Source organism: Ranitomeya imitator, chromosome 2, assembly GCF_032444005.1.
Source record: "Ranitomeya imitator isolate aRanImi1 chromosome 2, aRanImi1.pri, whole genome shotgun sequence".
Classification (NCBI taxonomy): Eukaryota; Metazoa; Chordata; class Amphibia; order Anura; family Dendrobatidae; genus Ranitomeya; species Ranitomeya imitator.
The window spans coordinates 283,520,050-283,539,400 of record NC_091283.1 but is presented as its reverse complement, the minus strand read 5'-3'; the positions used below and the strand labels follow the sequence as shown (position 1 = coordinate 283,539,400).

Sequence of the window (19,351 nt, the reverse complement as noted above, 5' to 3'; positions counted from 1 at the left end):
GTTCCTAGTAATGCCTAGCAGCAATGACCCCAGATGACGTAGCGATTTTTTACTTTTTTTTAATTATTTTTAACATTAGATCTTTTTACTATTGATGCTGCATAGGCAGTATCAATAGTAAAAAGTTGGTCACACTTGTCAAACACTATGTTTGACAAGTGTGACCAACCTGTCAATCAGTTTTCCAAGCAATGCTACAGATCGCTTGGAAAACGCTAGCATTCTGCAAGCTAATTACGCTTGTAAAATGCTAGTGTTTAGCGGGAAAACGCATGCCAATTCCGCATGCGTTTTTCCCGTGGCAGGGAGTTCTGGAATTGCCGCAGAAATTTCCGTGGCAATTCCGGACGTGTGCACATAGCCTTAAACAGGTTTTCCAAGATTTATTTTTGTTTGGCCATAGGAATATAAAAACAAACCAATAATGACAATCCACAAGTGCAATGCAGCCTCTCTGACAACAGGACAGGAGAAGTGTATATATACAGAATAAGGCCCTGTTCACACGTTCAGAATTTTACCTCAGCATTTGTAAACCACAACCAGGAGTGGGTGATAAATACAGAAGCGGTGACGTGTTTCTATTAGACTTTTCCTCACATTGTTCCTCTACTGGTTTTGGCTATAAATACTGAGGTAAAAAACTCACCAAATACTGAAAGTGTGAATGTGGCCTTAATACAAATACTGGGAATTACACCCAATATACAGGACAGGACAAGTGGCACTGTGCAGAGGGTGGGTGGTGGCTCCACACTATTTACTACATGTGTGTATTGTACCAGTGCGAGGATTACGTTGTAGTACGTCCTGTGGAGCTGTGATATAGTTATTTAGTGGACACTGTGTATATATACAGCTCTGGAAAAATGAAGAGACCACCACATCAAAACACTGTCAAAACACTGTCATGGCTAGCCCACTCTCCAGACCTGAACCCCATTGAAAACCTCTGGAATGTAATCAAGAGGATGATGGATAGTCACAAGCCATCAAACAAAGAAGAAATGCTTACATTTTTGTTCCAGGAACAGTGTGAAAAACTGGTGGAAAGCATGCCAAGACGCATGAAAGCTGGGATTAAAAATCATGGTTATTCCACAAAATATTGATTTCTGAACTCTTTCTGAGTTAAAACATTATTGTTGTTTCTAAATGATTATGAGCTTGCTTTCTTTGCATTAGTTGAGGTCTGAAAGCACTGTTTTGTTTTTTAAATTAACCATTATTCTTTGTCAGAAAACAAATACTAAAATGATTGCTTGGACATTCAGAGACATGTTGTCAGAAGTTTATAGAAGAAAAGAACAATTTACATTTAACTCAAAAATATACCTATAAAGAGAAAACTCCGAAAAACTGAACATTTTGCAGCGGTCTCAATTTTTGCCAGAGCTGTAATCTGTAGTGGGGAGTCCACATCATATACAGAGCTCCACACTATATACTGTGTTATAAAGCATGGTATGGAGTGGGGCGTATATTATATAGTGTAGAGATGTGCCTGTGTATATAATTAGTAGTGGGGGGTCCACATCATATACAGAGCTCCACACTATATACTGTGTTATAAAGCATGGTATGGAGTGGGGCGTATATTATATAGCATAGAGATGTGCCTGTGTATATAATCTGTAGTGGGGAGTCCACATCATATTCAGAGCTCCACACTATATACTGTGTTATAAAGCATGGTATGGAGCAGGGCGTATATTATATAGTAGAGATGTGCCTGTGTATATAATCTGTAGTGGGGAGTCCACATCATATACAGAGCTCCACACTATATACTGTGTTATAATGCATGGTATGGAGCGGGGCGTATATTATATAGTGTAGAGATGTGCCTGTGTATATAATCTGTAGTGGGGAGTCCACATCATATACAGAGCTCCACACTATATACTGTGTTATAATGCATGGTATGGAGTGGGGCGTATATTATATAGTAGAGACGTGCCTGTGTATATAATCTGTAGTGGGGAGTCCACATCATATACAGAGCTCCACACTATATACTGTGTTATAAAGCATGGTATGGAGTGGGGCGTATATTATATAGTAGAGATGTGCCTGTGTATATAATTAGTAGTGGGGAGTCCACATCATATACAGAGCTCCACACTATATACTGTGTTATAAAGCATGGTATGGAGCGGGGCGTATATTATATAGTGTAGAGATGTGCCTGTGTATATAATCTGTAGTGGGGAGTCCACATCATATACAGAGCTCCACACTATATACTGTGTTATAAAGCATGGTATGGAGTGGGGCGTATATTATATAGTAGAGATGTGCCTGTGTATATAATTTGTAGTGGGGGGTCTACATCATATACAGAGCTCCACACTATATACGGTGTTATAAAGCATGGTATGGAGTGGGGCGTATATTATATAGTGTAGAGATGTGCCTGTGTATATAATTAGTAATGGGGAGTCCACATCATATACAGAGCTCCACACTATATACTGTGTTATAAAGCATGGTATGGAGTGGGGCGTATATTATATAGTAGAGATGTGCCTGTGTATATAATTTGTAGTGGGGGGTCTACATCATATACAGAGCTCCACACTATATACTGTGTTATAAAGCATGGTATGGAGCGGGGCGTATATTATATAGTAGAGATGTGCCTGTGTATATAATTAGTAATGGGGAGTCCACATCATATACAGAGCTCCACACTATATACTGTGTTATAAAGCATGGTATGGAGTGGGGCGTATATTATATAGTAGAGATGTGCCTGTGTATATAATTAGTAGTGGGGAGTCCACATCATATACAGAGCTCCACACTATATACTGTGTTATAAAGCATGGTATGGAGTGGGGCGTATATTATATAGTAGAGATGTGCCTGTGTATATAATTAGTAGTGGGGAGTCCACATCATATACAGAGCTCCACACTATATACTGTGTTATAAAGCATGGTATGGAGTGGGGCGTATATTATATAGTAGATGTGCCTGTGTATATAATTAGTAGTGGGGAGTCCACATCATATACAGAGCTCCACACTATATACTGTGTTATAAAGCATGGTATGGAGCGGGGCGTATATTATATAGTAGAGATGTGCCTGTGTATATAATCTGTAGTGGGGAGTCCACATCATATACAGAGCTCCACACTATATACTATGTTATAAAGCATGGTATGGAGTGGGGCGTATATTATATAGTAGAGATGTGCCTGTGTATATAATATAGAGTCCACGCCATGAAATATACACACAGCACCATATTATATACACATATCTACACTATAAATATACACAGCACCTTACTATATGCTACAGTTGTGCTCAAATGTTTACATACCCCGGTAGAATTTCTGCTTTCTTGGCCTTTTTTCAGAGAATATGAATGATAACACCAAAACCTTTTCTCCACTCACGGTTAGTGGTTGAGTGAAGCCATTTATTGTCAGAGTATTGTGTTTTTTTTCTTTTTAAATCATAATGACAACCCAAAACATCCAAATGACCCTGATCAGAAGTTCACATACCCCATTTATTAATACTGTGTATTATAACATCAATGACAGCTTGAAGTCTTTTGTGGTAGTTGTGGATGAGGTTCTTTATTTTCTGGTAAAGCTGCCCACTCTTCTTGGCAAAAAGCCTCCAGGTCCTGTAAATTCCTGGGCTGTCTAGCATGAACTGCACACTTGAGATCTCCCCAGAATGGCTCAATGATATTGAGGTCAGGAGACTGAGATGGCCACTCCAGAACCTTCACTTTGTTCTGCTGTAGCCGATGACAGGTCAACTCGGCCTTGTGATTTGGGTCATTGTCATGTTGGAACATCCAAGTACGTCCCATGCGCAGCTTCCAGGCTGATGATTACAGATTTGCCTCCAGTATTTGCCGATAACATGCTACATTCATCTTTCCTTCAACTTTGACCAACTTTCCCGTGCCCTTGTATCTCACACATCCCCAAAACATTAGCAATCCACCTCCATGCTTTACAGTAGGAATGGTGTTCCTTTTATCATGGGGTTTGTTGAACTCTCTCCAAATGTAATGTTTATGGTTGTGCCCAAAAAGTTAAATTCCCGTCTCATCACTCACAAATTACCTTGTTCCAGAAGTTTTGAGGCTTGTTTCCTTGCTGTTTTGCATATTGTAGGCGAGATACTTTGTGACATTTGCACAGTAATGGCTTTCTTCTGGCGACTCGACTATGCTGCCCATTTTTCTTCAAGTGCATATTGTACATCTTGAAACAGCCATGCCGCTAGTTTTCAGAGAGTCCTGTATTTCAGCTGAAGTTATTTGTGGGCATTTCTTTGCACTCTGAATAATTTTTCTGGTAGTTGTGGATGACATTTTTGTTGGTCTACCTGACCATGGTTTTGTTTTTACAGAGTCCCTGATTTTCCATTTGTCAATCACAGTTTGCACGCTGCTGACTGGCATTATCAATTGCTTGGATATCTTTTTGTATCCCTTTCCTGTTTTATACAGTTCAACTACCTTTTCCCGTAGATCCATTAACAATTCTTTTGCTTTCCTCATGACTCACAATCCAGAAACATCAGTGGCTGAAAAATGCAAAAGTCTGTCTGGATCCCAGAAACCCACTTCAGTTTTTTTGCACACCCACTGATTACAAGCAAACAGGTCACAGGTGAGGATGTTACTTTTAGTAGCCATTCAAACCCATTTGTGTCAACCTCTGTGCATGTTATCAGGCCAAATTCACCAGGGTATGTAAACTTTTGAACAGGGTCATTTGAATGTTTTGGGGTGTCAGTATGTAAAAAGAGAAAACACAGTATTTTGACAAATGGCTAGATGCCTGTACAGCTGTATAATGAGGCCCAGGCTTTACAGTGAAGGGACTGGAGCGAGGGCCTGTTCCCAGGAGCTACAGTCTGAGAAATGGCTAAAAAGCCTTCACTAGACACCTGTACAGCTGTATAATGAGGCCCGGGCTTTATAGTGAAGGGACTGGAGCGAGGGCCTGTTCCCAGGAGCTACAGTCTGAGAAATGGCTAAAAAGCCTTCACTAGACACCTGTACAGCTGTATAATGAGGCCCAGGCTTTATAGTGAAGGGACTGGAGCGAGGGCCTGTTCCCAGGAACTATAGTCTGAGAAATGGCCAAAAAGCCTTCACTAGGCTCCTGAACAGCTGTATAATGAGGCCCAGGCATTATAGTGAAGGGACTGGAGTGAGGGCCTGTTCCCAGGAGCTACAGTCTGAGAAATGGCTAAAAAGCCTCCACTAGGCTCCAGTACAGCTGTATAATGAGGCCCAGGCTTTATAGTGAAGGGACTGGAGCGAGGGCCTGTTCCCAGGAGCTACAGTCTGAGAAATGGCTAAAAAGCCTCCACTAGGCTCCTGTACAGCTGTATAATGAGGCCCAGGCTTTATAGTGAAGGGACTGGCGTGAGGGCCTGTTCCCGGGAGCTACAGTCTGAGAAATGGCTAAAAAGCCTCCACTAGACACCTGTACAGCTGTATAATGAGGCCCTGGCTTTATAGTGAAGGGACTGGAGCGAGGGCCTGTTCCCAGGAGCTACAGTCTGAGAAATGGCTAAAAAGCCTCCACTAGGCTCCAGTACCGCTGTATAATGAGGCCCAGGCTTTATAGTGAAGGGACTGGAGCGAGGGCCTGTTCCCAGGAGCTACAGTCTGAGAAATGGCTAAAAAGCCTCCACTAGGCTCCTGTACAGCTGTATAATGAGGCTCAGGCTTTATAGTGAAGGGACTGTTGCGAGGGCCTGTTCCCAGGAGCTACAGTCTGAGAAATGGCTAAAAAGCCTCCACTAGACGCCTGTACAGCTGTATAATGATGCCCAGGCTTTATAGTGAAGGGACTGGAGTGAGGGCCTGTTCCCAGGAGCTACAGTCTGAGAAACGGCTAAAAAGCCTCCACTAGGCTCCAGTACCGCTGTATAATGAGGCCCAGGCTTTATAGTGAAGGGACTGGAGCGAGGGCCTGTTCCCGGGAGCTACAGTCTGAGAAATGGGTAAAAAGTCTCCACTAGACGCCTGTACAGCTGTATAATGAGGCCCAGGCTTTATAGTGAAGGGACTGGAGTGAGGGCCTGTTCCCAGGAGCTACAGTCTGAGAAATGGCTAAAAAGCCTCCACTAGACGCCTGTACAGCTGTATAATGAGGCCCAGGCTTTATAGTGAAGGGACTGGAGTGAGGGCCTGTTCCCAGGAGCTACAGTCTGAGAAATGGCTAAAAAGCCTCCACTAGCTCCTGTACAGCTGTATAATGAGGCCCAGGCTTTATAGTGAAAGGACTGGAGTGAGGGCCTGTTCCCAGGAGCTACAGTCTGAGAAATGGCTAAAAAGCCTCCACTAGGCTCCAGTACCGCTGTATAATGAGGCCCAGGCTTTATAGTGAAGGGACTGGAGTGAGGGCCTGTTCCCAGGAGCTACAGTCTGAGAAATGGCTAAAAAGCCTCCACTAGGCTCCAGTACCGCTGTATAATGAGGCCCAGGCTTTATAGTGAAGGGACTGGAGTGAGGGCCTGTTCCCGGGAGCTACAGTCTGAGAAATGGCTAAAAAGCCTCCACTAGACGCCTGTACAGTTGTATAATGAGGCCCAGGCTTTATAGTGAAGGGACTGGAGTGAGGGCCTGTTCCCAGGAGCTACAGTCTGAGAAATGGCTAAAAAGCCTCCACTAGGCTCCAGTACCGCTGTATAACGAGGCCCAGGCTTTATAGTGAAGGGACTGGAGCGAGGGCCTGTTCCCGGGAGCTACAGTCTGAGAAATGGGTAAAAAGTCTCAACTAGACACCTGTACAGCTGTATAATGAGGCCCTGGCTTTATAGTGAAGGGACTGGAGCGAGGGCCTGTTCCCAGGAGTTACAGTCTGAGAAATGGCTAAAAAGCCTCCACTAGGCCCCTGTACAGCTGTATAATGAGGCCCAGGCTTTATAGTGAAGGGACTGGAGTGAGGGCCTGTTCCCAGGAGCTACAGTCTGAGAAATGGCTAAAAAGCCTCCTCTAGGCTCCTGTACAGCTGTATAATGAGGCCCAGGCTTTATAGTGAAGGGACTGGAGTGAGGGCCTGTTCCCATGAGCTACAGTCTGAGAAAAGGCTAAAAAGCCTCCACTAGGCTCCAGTACCGCTGTATAATGAGGCCCAGGCTTTATAGTGAAGGGACTGGAGTGAGGGCCTGTTCCCAGGAGCTACAGTCTGAGAAATGGCTAAAAAGCCTCCACTAGGCTCCAGTACCACTGTATAATGAGGCCCAGGCTTTATAGTGAAGGGACTGGAGTGAGGGCCTGTTCCCGGGAGCTACAGTCTGAGAAATGGCTAAAAAGCCTCCACTAGACGCCTGTACAGTTGTATAATGAGGCCCAGGCTTTATAGTGAAGGGACTGGAGTGAGGGCCTGTTCCCAGGAGCTACAGTCTGAGAAATGGCTAAAAAGCCTCCACTAGGCTCCAGTACCGCTGTATAATGAGGCCCAGGCTTTATAGTGAAGGGACTGGAGCGAGGGCCTGTTCCCAGGAGCTACAGTCTGAGAAATGGCTAAAAAGCCTCCTCTAGGCTCCTGTACAGCTGTATAATGAGGCCCAGGCTTTATAGTGAAGGGACTGGAGCGAGGGCCTGTTCCCGGGAGCTACAGTCTGAGAAATGGGTAAAAAGCCTCCACTAGGCTCCTGTACAGCTGTATAATGAGGCCCTGGCTTTATAGTGAAGGGACTGGAGCGAGGGCCTGTTCCCAGGAGCTACAGTCTGAGAAACGGCTAAAAAGCCTCCACTAGGCCCCTGTACAGCTGTATAATGAGGCCCAGGCTTTATAGTGAAGGGACTGGAGTGAGGGCCTGTTCCCAGGAGCTACAGTCTGAGAAATGGCTAAAAAGCCTCCACTAGGCCCCTGTACAGCTGTATAATGAGGCCCAGGCTTTATAGTGAAGGGACTGGAGTGAGGGCCTGTTCCCAGGAGCTACAGTCTGAGAAATGGCTAAAAAGCCTCCTCTAGGCTCCTGTACAGCTGTATAATGAGGCCCAGGCTTTATAGTGAAGGGACTGGAGTGAGGGCCTGTTCCCAGGAGCTACAGTCTGAGAAATGGCTAAAAAGCCTCCACTAGGCCCCTGTACAGCTGTATAATGAGGCCCAGGCTTTATAGTGAAGGGACTGGAGTGAGGGCCTGTTCCCAGGAGCTACAGTCTGAGAAATGGCTAAAAAGCCTCCTCTAGGCTCCTGTACAGCTGTATAATGAGGCCCAGGCTTTATAGTGAAGGGACTGGAGTGAGGGCCTGTTCCCAGGAGCTACAGTCTGAGAAATGGCTAAAAAGCCTCCACTAGGCTCCAGTACCGCTGTATAATGAGGCCCAGGCTTTATAGTGAAGGGACTGGAGTGAGGGCCTGTTCCCGGGAGCTACAGTCTGAGAAATGGCTAAAAAGCCTCCACTAGACGCCTGTACAGTTGTATAATGAGGCCCAGGCTTTATAGTGAAGGGACTGGAGTGAGGGCCTGTTCCCAGGAGCTACAGTCTGAGAAATGGCTAAAAAGCCTCCACTAGGCTCCAGTACCGCTGTATAATGAGGCCCAGGCTTTATAGTGAAGGGACTGGAGCGAGGGCCTGTTCCCAGGAGCTACAGTCTGAGAAATGGCTAAAAAGCCTCCTCTAGGCTCCTGTACAGCTGTATAATGAGGCCCAGGCTTTATAGTGAAGGGACTGGAGCGAGGGCCTGTTCCCGGGAGCTACAGTCTGAGAAATGGGTAAAAAGCCTCCACTAGGCTCCTGTACAGCTGTATAATGAGGCCCTGGCTTTATAGTGAAGGGACTGGAGCGAGGGCCTGTTCCCAGGAGCTACAGTCTGAGAAACGGCTAAAAAGCCTCCACTAGGCCCCTGTACAGCTGTATAATGAGGCCCAGGCTTTATAGTGAAGGGACTGGAGTGAGGGCCTGTTCCCAGGAGCTACAGTCTGAGAAATGGCTAAAAAGCCTCCACTAGGCCCCTGTACAGCTGTATAATGAGGCCCAGGCTTTATAGTGAAGGGACTGGAGTGAGGGCCTGTTCCCAGGAGCTACAGTCTGAGAAATGGCTAAAAAGCCTCCTCTAGGCTCCTGTACAGCTGTATAATGAGGCCCAGGCTTTATAGTGAAGGGACTGGAGTGAGGGCCTGTTCCCAGGAGCTACAGTCTGAGAAATGGCTAAAAGCCTCCACTAGGCACCTGTACAGCTGTATAATGAGGCCCAGGCTTTATAGTGAAGAGACTGGAGCGAGGGCCTGTTCCCAGGAGCTACAGTCTGAGAAATGGCTAAAAAGCCTCCACTAGGCCCCTGTACAGCTGTATAATGAGGCCCAGGCTTTATAGTGAAGGGACTGGAGCGAGGGCCTGTTCCCAGGAGCTACAGTCTGAGAAATGGCTAAAAAGCCTCCACTAGGCCCCTGTACAGCTGTATAATGAGGCCCAGGCTTTATAGTGAAGGGACTGGAGCGAGGGCCTGTTCCCAGGAGCTACAGTCTGAGAAATGGCTAAAAAGCCTCCACTAGGCCCCTGTACAGCTGTATAATGAGGCCCAGGCTTTATAGTGAAGAGACTGGAGTGAGGGCCTGTTCCCAGGAGCTACAGTCTGAGAAATGGCTAAAAAGCCTCCACTAGGCTCCAGTACCGCTGTATAATGAGGCCCAGGCTTTATAGTGAAGGGACTGGAGCGAGGGCCTGTTCCCGGGAGCTACAGTCTGAGAAATGGGTAAAAAGTCTCAACTAGACACCTGTACAGCTGTATAATGAGGCCCTGGCTTTATAGTGAAGGGACTGGAGCGAGGGCCTGTTCCCAGGAGTTACAGTCTGAGAAATGGCTAAAAAGCCTCCTCTAGGCTCCTGTACAGCTGTATAATGAGGCCCAGGCTTTATAGTGAAGGGACTGGAGTGAGGGCCTGTTCCCATGAGCTACAGTCTGAGAAATGGCTAAAAAGCCTCCACTAGGCTCCAGTACCGCTGTATAATGAGGCCCAGGCTTTATAGTGAAGGGACTGGAGTGAGGGCCTGTTCCCAGGAGCTACAGTCTGAGAAATGGCTAAAAAGCCTCCACTAGGCTCCAGTACCGCTGTATAATGAGGCCCAGGCTTTATAGTGAAGGGACTGGAGTGAGGGCCTGTTCCCGGGAGCTACAGTCTGAGAAATGGCTAAAAAGCCTCCACTAGACGCCTGTACAGTTGTATAATGAGGCCCAGGCTTTATAGTGAAGGGACTGGAGTGAGGGCCTGTTCCCAGGAGCTACAGTCTGAGAAATGGCTAAAAAGCCTCCACTAGGCTCCAGTACCGCTGTATAATGAGGCCCAGGCTTTATAGTGAAGGGACTGGAGCGAGGGCCTGTTCCCAGGAGCTACAGTCTGAGAAATGGCTAAAAAGCCTCCTCTAGGCTCCTGTACAGCTGTATAATGAGGCCCAGGCTTTATAGTGAAGGGACTGGAGCGAGGGCCTGTTCCCGGGAGCTACAGTCTGAGAAATGGGTAAAAAACCTCCACTAGGCTCCTGTACAGCTGTATAATGAGGCCCTGGCTTTATAGTGAAGGGACTGGAGCGAGGGCCTGTTCCCAGGAGCTACAGTCTGAGAAACGGCTAAAAAGCCTCCACTAGGCCCCTGTACAGCTGTATAATGAGGCCCAGGCTTTATAGTGAAGGGACTGGAGTGAGGGCCTGTTCCCAGGAGCTACAGTCTGAGAAATGGCTAAAAAGCCTCCACTAGGCCCCTGTACAGCTGTATAATGAGGCCCAGGCTTTATAGTGAAGGGACTGGAGTGAGGGCCTGTTCCCAGGAGCTACAGTCTGAGAAATGGCTAAAAAGCCTCCTCTAGGCTCCTGTACAGCTGTATAATGAGGCCCAGGCTTTATAGTGAAGGGACTGGAGTGAGGGCCTGTTCCCAGGAGCTACAGTCTGAGAAATGGCTAAAAAGCCTCCACTAGGCCCCTGTACAGCTGTATAATGAGGCCCAGGCTTTATAGTGAAGGGACTGGAGTGAGGGCCTGTTCCCAGGAGCTACAGTCTGAGAAATGGCTAAAAAGCCTCCTCTAGGCTCCTGTACAGCTGTATAATGAGGCCCAGGCTTTATAGTGAAGGGACTGGAGTGAGGGCCTGTTCCCAGGAGCTACAGTCTGAGAAATGGCTAAAAAGCCTCCACTAGGCTCCAGTACCGCTGTATAATGAGGCCCAGGCTTTATAGTGAAGGGACTGGAGCGAGGGCCTGTTCCCAGGAGCTACAGTCTGAGAAATGGCTAAAAAGCCTCCTCTAGGCTCCTGTACAGCTGTATAATGAGGCCCAGGCTTTATAGTGAAGGGACTGGAGCGAGGGCCTGTTCCCGGGAGCTACAGTCTGAGAAATGGGTAAAAAGCCTCCACTAGGCTCCTGTACAGCTGTATAATGAGGCCCTGGCTTTATAGTGAAGGGACTGGAGCGAGGGCCTGTTCCCAGGAGCTACAGTCTGAGAAACGGCTAAAAAGCCTCCACTAGGCCCCTGTACAGCTGTATAATGAGGCCCAGGCTTTATAGTGAAGGGACTGGAGTGAGGGCCTGTTCCCAGGAGCTACAGTCTGAGAAATGGCTAAAAAGCCTCCACTAGGCCCCTGTACAGCTTATAATGAGGCCCAGGCTTTATAGTGAAGGGACTGGAGTGAGGGCCTGTTCCCAGGAGCTACAGTCTGAGAAATGGCTAAAAAGCCTCCTCTAGGCTCCTGTACAGCTGTATAATGAGGCCCAGGCTTTATAGTGAAGGGACTGGAGTGAGAGCCTGTTCCCAGGAGCTACAGTCTGAGAAATGGCTAAAAGCCTCCACTAGGCACCTGTACAGCTGTATAATGAGGCCCAGGCTTTATAGTGAAGGGACTGGAGCGAGGGCCTGTTCCCAGGAGCTACAGTCTGAGAAATGGCTAAAAAGCCTCCACTAGGCCCCTGTACAGCTGTATAATGAGGCCCAGGCTTTATAGTGAAGGGACTGGAGCGAGGGCCTGTTCCCAGGAGCTACAGTCTGAGAAATGGCTAAAAAGCCTCCACTAGGCTCCTGTACAGCTGTATAATGAGGTCCAGGCTTTATAGAGAAGGGACTGGAGCGAGGGCCTGTTCCCAGGAGCTACAGTCTGAGAAATAGCTAAAAAGCCTCCACTAGGCCCCTGTACAGCTGTATAATGAGACCCAGGCTTTATAGTGAAGGGACTGGAGTGAGGGCCTGTTCCCAGGAGCTACAGTCTGAGAAATGGCTAAAAAGCCTCCACTAGGCCCCTGTACAGCTGTATAATGAGGCCCAGGCTTTATAGTGAAGGGACTGGAGCGAGGGCCTGTTCCCAGGAGCTACAGTCTGAGAAATGGCTAAAAAGCCTCCACTAGGCCCCTGTACAGCTGTATAATGAGGCCCAGGCTTTATAGTGAAGAGACTGGAGCGAGGGCCTGTTCCCAGGAGCTACAGTCTGAGAAATGGCTAAAAAGCCTCCACTAGGCCCCTGTACAGCTGTATAATGAGGCCCAGGCTTTATAGTGAAGGGACTGGAGCGAGGGCCTGTTCCCAGGAGCTACAGTCTGAGAAATGGCTAAAAAGCCTCCACTAGGCCCCTGTACAGCTGTATAATGAGGCCCAGGCTTTATAGTGAAGGGACTGGAGTGAGGGCCTGTTCCCGGGAGCTACAGTCTGAGAAATGGGTAAAAAGCCTCCACTAGGCTCCTGTACAGCTGTATAATGAGGCCCTGGCTTTATAGTGAAGGGACTGGAGCGAGGGCCTGTTCCCAGGAGCTACAGTCTGAGAAACGGCTAAAAAGCCTCCACTAGGCCCCTGTACAGCTGTATAATGAGGCCCAGGCTTTATAGTGAAGGGACTGGAGTGAGGGCCTGTTCCCAGGAGCTACAGTCTGAGAAATGGCTAAAAAGCCTCCACTAGGCCCCTGTACAGCTTATAATGAGGCCCAGGCTTTATAGTGAAGGGACTGGAGTGAGGGCCTGTTCCCAGGAGCTACAGTCTGAGAAATGGCTAAAAAGCCTCCTCTAGGCTCCTGTACAGCTGTATAATGAGGCCCAGGCTTTATAGTGAAGGGACTGGAGTGAGGGCCTGTTCCCAGGAGCTACAGTCTGAGAAATGGCTAAAAAGCCTCCACTAGACTCCTGTACAGCTGTATAATGAGGCCCAGGCTTTATAGTGAAGGGACTGGAGTGAGGGCCTGTTCCCAGGAGCTACAGTCTGAGAAATGGCTAAAAAGCCTCCTCTAGGCTCCTGTACAGCTGTATAATGAGGCCCAGGCTTTATAGTGAAGGGACTGGAGTGAGGGCCTGTTCCCAGGAGCTACAGTCTGAGAAATGGCTAAAAGCCTCCACTAGGCTCCTGTACAGCTGTATAATGAGGCCCAGGCTTTATAGTGAAGGGACTGGAGTGAGGGCCTGTTCCCAGGAGCTACAGTCTGAGAAATGGCTAAAAAGCCTCCTCTAGGCTCCTGTACAGCTGTATAATGAGGCCCAGGCTTTATAGTGAAGGGACTGGAGTGAGGGCCTGTTCCCAGGAGCTACAGTCTGAGAAATGGCTAAAAGCCTCCACTAGGCTCCTGTACAGCTGTATAATGAGGCCCAGGCTTTATAGTGAAGGGACTGGAGCGAGGGCCTGTTCCCAGGAGCTACAGTCTGAGAAATGGCTAAAAAGCCTCCACTAGGCCCCTGTACAGCTGTATAATGAGGCCCAGGCTTTATAGTGAAGGGACTGGAGCGAGGGCCTGTTCCCAGGAGCTACAGTCTGAGAAATGGCTAAAAAGCCTCCACTAGGCCCCTGTACAGCTGTATAATGAGGCCCAGGCTTTATAGTGAAGGGACTGGAGCGAGGGCCTGTTCCCAGGAGCTACAGTCTGAGAAATGGCTAAAAAGCCTCCACTAGGCTCCTGTACAGCTGTATAATGAGGTCCAGGCTTTATAGAGAAGGGACTGGAGCGAGGGCCTGTTCCCAGGAGCTACAGTCTGAGAAATGGCTAAAAAGCCTCCACTAGGCCCCTGTACAGCTGTATAATGAGGCCCAGGCTTTATAGTGAAGGGACTGGAGATAGAAAAGTAGCACAATGTCCAAGAGCCGGACTGCCCATCACTGACCTGCAGAGCTGCCACCACATGTATGGCTGCTATGTGCCCAGACTCGGGACCTGTGATGAGGTCACAGGAGGGGAGGAGTCAGGGGTCACATGATCAGGGCCTCAGTGTATGCAGGACTCTGCTGTGCTGGTTGTCGTGGTGCTGGATGAGGGGAAGTTTCTGTGTGGGGTCAGGAGGAGTTTACAGTGTGGATGTAGCAGAGCCGCGTGTGTACGAGGTGTACGGAACGGAGCCGGTGTGTAGGAGGTGTACGGAACGGAGCCGGTGTGTATGAGGTGTACAGAGCGGAGCCGGTGTGTAGGAGGTGTACGGAACAGAGCCGGTGTGTGTATGAAGTGTACGGAGCTGAGCTGTGTGTGTACATGGTGTACAGAGTGGAGCCGTGTGTGTATGAAGCGGAGCCGTGTGTGTATGAGGTGTACGGAGCCTAGCTGGTGTGTATGAGATATACGGAGCGGAGCCAGTGTGTACGGGGTGTATGTAGCGGAGCCTTGTGGTTACGAGTTGTGTGTAGCAGAGCCGTGTGTGTACAGAGCAGAGCTGTGTGTGTACGAGGTGTATGGAGCGGAGCCGTGTGTACGAGGTGTATGGAGCAGAGCCGTGTGTACGAGGTGTATGGAGCAGAGCCGTGTGTACGAGGTGTATGGAGCGGAGCCGTGTGTACGAGGTGCACGGAGCAGAGCCGTGTGTACGAGGTGTATGGAGCGGAGCCGTCTGTGTATGAGGTGTATGGAGCGGAGCCGTGTGTATGAGGTGTACGGAGCAGAGCCGGTGTGTACGGAGCAGAGCCATATGTTTATTATGTGTACGGAGCGGAGCTGTGTTCAATGTTTTGGTTCATTTAATAAGTAGATTTTATATAAAACAATGATTGGATCCATATGAATATTCCATGTTTTGTTCTCCAATATTTCCTCTCTATTACGCCGGCATCACACTAGGCGTAAGTAAATACGGTCTGTTTTTTACGGCCGTAATACGCAGCAATTGTCCCAAAACACTGTTCCGAATAACCTCATGACCCAGTATCAGCACGGGTTTACTAGGGACCGTTCATGTCAGACTAATCTGATCAGCTTCTATGAAGAGGTAAGTTCCGGACTGGACCAAGGGAACCCAGTGGATGTAGTGTATATGGACTTTTCAAACGCTTTTGATACGGTGCCACACAAAAGGTTGATACATAAAATGAGAATAATGGGGATAGGGGAAAATATGTGCAAGTGGGTTGAGAGCTGGCTCAGGGATAGGAAACAAAGGGTGGTCATTAATGGAGCACACTCGGACTGGGTCGCGGTTAGCAGTGGGGTACCACAGGGGTCAGTATTACATAGTAACATAGTAAGACCGAAAAAAGACATTTGTCCATCCAGTTCAGCCTATATTCCATCATAATAAATCCCCAGATCTACGTCCTTCTACAGAACCTAATAATTGTATGACACAATATTGTTCTGCTCCAGGAAGACATCCAGGCCTCTCTTGAACCCCTCGACTGAGTTCGCCATCACCACCTCCCCAGGCAAGCAATTCCAGATTCCCACTGCCCTAACAGTAAAGAATCCTCTTCTATGTTGGTGGAAAAACCTTCTCTCTTCCAGACGCAAAGAATGCCCCCTTGTGCCCGTCACCTTCCTTGGTATAAACAGATCCTCAGCGAGATATTTGTATTGTCCCCTTATATACTTACTAGCTATTGAACCAGTTCTACGCCCGGGTGGCGAGCATTTATATTGGTATATGGTCTCCATCATGTGCTGCTGCCATCCTGCGCCCGTTCTGTCATCTGCTGCTGCCATCCTGCGCCCGTTTGAGTTCATGTGCTGCTCCCATCCTGCGCCCCCGTTGTCATGCGCTGCTGCCATCCTGCGCCCGTTCTGTCATGTGCTGCTCCCATCCTGCTGCCATCCTGCGCCCGTTATGTCATGCGCTGCTGCCATCCTGTGCCCGTTCTGTCATGTGCTGCTGCCATCCTGCGCCCGTTCTGTCATGTGCTGTTGCCATCCTGCGCCCGTTCTGTCATGTGCTGCTGCCATCCTGTGCCCGTTCTGTCATGTGCTGCTCCCATCCTGCTGCCATCCTGCGCCCGTTATGTCATGCGCTGCTGCCATCCTGCGCCCGTTCTGTCATGTGCTGCTCCCATCCTGCTGCCATCCTGCGCCCGTTCTGTCATGTGCTGCTGCCATCCTGCGCCCGTTCTGTCATGCGCTGCTGCCATCATGCGCCCGTTTTGTCATGTGCTGCTGCCATCCTGCGCCCGTTCTGTCATGTGCTGCTGCCATCCTGCGCCCCCGTTCTGTCATGCGCAGCTGCCATCCTGCGCCCGTTCTGTCATGTGCTGCTCCCATCCTGCTGCCATCCTGCGCCCGTTATGTCATGCGCTGCTGCCATCCTGCGCCCGTTCTGTCATGTGCTGCTGCCATCCTGCGCCCGTAATGTCATGTGCTGCTGCCATCCTGCGCCCGTTCTGTCATGTGCTGCTGCCATCCTGCGCCCGTTCTGTCATGTGCTGCTCCATCCTGCGCCCGTTCTGTCATGTGCTGCTCCCATCCTGCGCCACTATTGTATTATATGCCCCCATATGCTGCTGCCATATAAAAAAAAAATACCATACTCACCTATCGTCCGGTTCCACTGCAGGTGTGTCTTCAAGAAAATGGCGCCGGAAAGCGCGGACTGCGCAGGCGCCGATTCCGGCAGTAGGAATCGGCGCCTGCGCAGTACGCGCTTTCCGGCGCCATTTTATTGAAGATACTGCCGGAAAGCGCGTACTGCGCAGGCGCCGATTCCGGCACCAGGAGGAGAAAGAGAATGGTGGCGGAAATGCCGTAAGTAACAAATGGCTGTGGCATGAAGTGCCACAGCCTCATGGCACAGCAATTTGTCACTTACGCCAGTTCCGGCGCCATTGTCTTGCTTCTCCTGGTGCCGGAATCGGCGCCTGCGCAGTACGCGCTTTCCGGCGCCATTTTATTGAAGACACTGCAGTGTGTCTTCAATAAAATGGCGCCGGAAAGCGCGTACTGCGCAGGCGCCGATTCCGGCACCAGGAGGAGAAAGACAATGGCGCCGGAACTGGCGTCAGTAAAAACTTTCTGTGCCGGGCGCACATACGGCGCCCCCGTGCTCCCGACCCCCTGCTCTCGGCGGCATCTCCCCGTACTCCCGACCCCCTGCTCTCGGCGGCATCTCCCCGTGCTCCGGACCCCCTGCTCTCGGCGGCATCTATCATGTAACGCTGGGAGCGTCGCGCCTGCGCAGTCTATTAAGGCTTCGGACAGAGTGACGCTCCCAGCGTTATATTATAGATACATGGTTATTAGATCGCCCCTCAGTCGTCTTTTTTCTAGACTAAATAATCCTAATTTCGCTAATCTATCTGGGTATTGTAGTTCTCCCATCCCCTTTATTAATTTTGTTGCCCTCCTTTGTACTCTCTCTAGTTCCATTATATCCTTCCTGAGCACCGGTGCCCAAAACTGGACACAGTACTCCATGTGCGGTCTAACTGTATTGGGCCCTCTTCTTTTTAACATATTTATTAATGACCTTGTAGGGGGCATTCAGAGTAGAATTTCAATATTTGCAGATGACACTAAACTCTGCAGGGTAATCAATACAGAGGAGGACAATTTTATATTACAGGATGATTTATGTAAACTAGAGGCTTGGGCTGATTAATGGCAAATGAGCTTTAATGGGGATAAATGTAAGGTCATGCACTTGGGTAGAAGTAATAAGATGTATAATTAGGTGCTTAATTCTAAAACTCTGGGCAAAACCGTCAATGAAAAAGACCTGGGAGTATGGGTGGATGACAAACTCATATTCAGTGGCCAGTGTCAGGCAGCTGCTACAAAGGCAAATAAAATAATGGGATGCATTAAAAGAGGCATAGATGCTCATGAGGAGAACATAATTTTACCTCTATACAAGTCATTAGTTCGACCACACTTAGAATACTGTGCACAGTTCTGGTCTCCGGTGTATAAGAAAGACATAGCTGAACTGGAGCGGGTGCAGAGAAGAGCGACCAAGGTTATTAGAGGACTGGGGGGTCTGCAATACCAAGATAGGTTATTACACTTGGGGCTATTTCGTTTGGAAAAACGAAGACTAAGGGGTGATCTTATTTTAATGTATAAATATATGAGGGGACAGTACAAAGACCTTTCTGATGATCTTTTTAATCATAGACCTGAGACAGGGACAAGGGGGCATCCTCTACATCTGGAGGAAAGAAGGTTTAAGCATAATAACAGACGCGGATTCTTTACTGTAAGAGCAGTGAGACTATGGAACTCTCTGCCGTATGATGTAATGAGTGATTCATTACTTAAATTTAAGAGGGGACTGGATGCCTTTCTTGAAAAGTATAATGTTACAGGGTATATACACTAGATTCCTTGATAGGGCGTTGATCCAGAGAAAAGAAGGTTTAAGCATAATAACAGACGCGGATTCTTTACTGTAAGAGCAGTGAGACTATGGAACTCTCTGCCGTATGATGTAATGAGTGATTCATTACTTAAATTTAAGAGGGGACTGGATGCCTTTCTTGAAAAGCATAATGTTACAGGGTATATACACTAGATTCCTTGATAGGGCGTTGATCCAGGGAACTAGTCTGATTGCTGTATGAGGAGTCGGGAAGGAATTTTTTTCCCCAATGTGGAGCTTACTCTTTGCCACATTGTTTTTTTTTTTGCCTTCCTCTGGATCAACATGTTAGGGCATGTTAGGATAGGCTATGGGTTGAACTAGATGGACTTATAGTCTTCCTTCAACCTTAAGAACTATGTAACAATGCAACTATGTATTCAATGCGAGGATGCAATTTTTACGCACAAATTTATCCGTGTGGCATCCTTATGGCTTCCGTACGGCGATTTTTTTCTCGCAGGCTTGCAAGATGGACATATCATGGATCATTATGGGAAAATATTCTGAAAAGTTCCCAGGCTCGAGTTCATATGAGTTCATTCAGCAGAGGGCGCATCACCGCGACTCGAGATAACTACAGTACATTCCCCTGCATTCCATTCATTCACCAAGTTTTACAGTCAGGAGCTCAGCTGCATTAGCAGAGTGTTGTGAATTCTGTTATCGAACTCCCTCCTGTGGTCATGAATGGTACTTCGGCGAGTTCTGTCCATGGACTCCCTCTGGTGGCTGTGAGTGGGGCTGCTGCTTATGAGGTTCTTTCCACAGGTGACATAAGTTATGCTTTAGCTGGCTGCTCTATTTAACTCCACTCAGATCGTTACTCCATGCCAGCTGTCAATGT

General features: G+C 48.3%; 2 protein-coding genes across 2 annotated transcripts in view; both read right to left on the bottom strand.

The window, feature by feature from the left end:
* The window catches only part of LOC138663176 (gastrula zinc finger protein XlCGF57.1-like), a 33,842-nt gene extending 19,738 nt beyond the window's left edge, over positions 1 to 14,104 (bottom strand). Inside the window, exon 1 of the mRNA XM_069749328.1 lies at positions 14,065 to 14,104. The gene's annotated coding sequence lies outside the window, so the exon portion shown is untranslated. The remainder of the gene's footprint in view (positions 1 to 14,064) is intronic.
* The window catches only part of LOC138663178 (zinc finger protein 300-like), a 723,911-nt gene that overhangs the window by 108,367 nt on the left and 596,193 nt on the right, over positions 1 to 19,351 (bottom strand). The gene's annotated exons all lie outside the window — the stretch shown is intronic.